This window comes from Egretta garzetta, unplaced genomic scaffold, assembly GCF_000687185.1.
Source record: "Egretta garzetta isolate BGI_Z169 unplaced genomic scaffold, ASM68718v1 scaffold275, whole genome shotgun sequence".
Lineage (NCBI taxonomy): Eukaryota > Metazoa > Chordata > Aves > Pelecaniformes > Ardeidae > Egretta > Egretta garzetta.
The window spans coordinates 120871-123114 of NW_009259867.1; positions in this window are offsets into that span (position 1 = coordinate 120871).

The following is a 2244-nucleotide window of genomic DNA, read 5'->3' on the forward strand; positions in this document are numbered from 1 at the left end:
AGGAGGCAGGGAGCTTTCCTCCCTGCGGCTGGAATGTGGAATATGTTTAGCTGAATTTACAGCACGCAGAAGTTATTGAATTTTCCATCTTCACCGTGGAATTAGCATCAGAGAGAATATTAAACGCTGCACTTTTCAATCTGTGGTTGGCGGAGGTTCGGAGGGGAGGGGGGAAATGCCCGCAGAAGTTTTATGGCTGAAATATAAATCCCCATCAATCTGCTGGGAGCACGGTGATGCCGCACGTCCCGAGAAGCAGAGGGCTGTGCCGGGGCTGTGCCGGCAGAGCCGGGGCTGGCTGAGCTCGCGGATGCATTGCAACCCATCAGCCCTGCGCTGGTCTGATAAAAAGACCCTTGAGGAACCAGGAGAGGAGCTGCCAAGTGCCCGTAATTACATTTCTGTAACATTCAGAAACCTGGAGGGAGAGGGAAGGGCTGTTCTGCCAGACGCTGTGCATGCCGATGGTGAGACACCCCGCCGGGGACACACGGTCCGTCTAGGCAGGGCTGGCAAAATGCAGGAAAGGGAGAATAAAACCAGTAAATAGGATCGGATCAAGCCTTCATCCTGCACGAAGACACTCCAGAAAAAAGCCCCAGTAAAATAGTCCAGCTTCCAGAGACTTCTCAGTGCACTGAGGTCCCACCAGCCTCTGCCGTGGGATCACTTTAGCATCCCCTGCATTAGGGCATGACTGCATCTGCAGGGATAATGGACCCTGATAAACCACCCAGGGATGAAAAGGCTGAATCCTGATTTTTTCCAGGGTCAGAGCTGAGCACTTTGCTGCTTGAATCCTTCCACAGGAATCTGCCGTGCCCTTGGGGTTAAGGAAACCCATCCAGCCTTATTCCCCAGTCCCAAAGGAAAGGCAATGTTTGGGTGTATTTTTATGAAATTCAATATATATATTTGCGTATAATTTTATGACATTCAATATATTTTTATGAAATTCAATGAGTTACAAAACTCCTCGGTGTCCTGGGGTAGGGCAAACTTTGGGGCACAACAGACGTTTCCCTTGATTCTTAAGGCAAGACCAGGCAAGCAATAAATACACCAGGTGCTTCGTGCTTGCTCTTGCTGTTTGATTCACTTCCTTGCCGCACTTTGACTTTCGGTCTCTGAAGCATAAAATCATAGACTCATAGAGTCATAGACCCATAGAATGTTTTGGGTTGGAAGGGACCCCTAGAGGTCACCCAGTCCAACCCCCCTGCAGGGAGCAGGGACACCCTTAACCAGATCAGGTTGCTCACAGCCCCGGCCAACCTGGCCTTGGGCACTGCAATAGCGGGATGATGCAGGGAGTGGGGGGAGCAAGCTCTGGGTCCAACTCCCAAGCCCAAATATCTGTTTAAGCACACCAGCTCCTCTTGGTTTTATCTTCTTCCTAATGTCCTGACAACATACATACCTATATATGCATACATATATATAAATACAGTGCATTCAGTAATAATCCTAATGCCTTTGAGTCCTGATTGTGTGCTGACTATAATTAAAAAGAGGTGTTTGAAAGATGTTTAGTGGATATGGAAGTGAAGCTTCCTGTCCCGCCCCTGTGAAATATTCTCTTGATATTTCCTTGCAGGTGTTGAAAGGAGCTGACAAAGGACTGAGCCGGGGATGATGCATCTTTTCTGACACTGTTCCTTCTTAGAATCATAGAGTTGTAGAAAGGTTTGGGTTGGAAGGGACCTTTAAAGGTTTCCTAGTCCAACCCCCTTGTCATGAGCAGGGACATCTTCAACCAGATCAGGTTGCTCAGAACCCCATTCAACCTGACCTTGAATGTTTCCAGGGATGGGACATCCACCACCTCTCTCCTAGGAGCCTCACATGGCTTTGATGGCCTCCTCCCTGGCTGAGCTGGCTCTCTCATCATCTCCTTGCACGCCTCGTGGTTCCCTTAGCCCTCCTCTTCTTCCAGACCTGGGTTAGTTCTTGCTCTTATTCAAATAGCTGCCTCCTCCACCTGGTCTCCACCAGATCTTGTCCCCTTCCCTTTGCCATTGAATCCCCCCCTGTTCTCCTCCTCCACTCTGCGACCTGTGGTCTGATGCAGAGCCCCTTTGCACAGGGATTTGCGTGCAGTGAGCAGTTTCATGTTTGGAGAGAGTGACGTTTCCTATTAGGGAGAAAGAGACCATTGGAAAGGTGCATCGTGTTCATTTGCACAGCCAGGAGGTGACACCCAGGAGATCATGCTGGTTTGTTTCTGGCTGTTTTTTTTTTTTG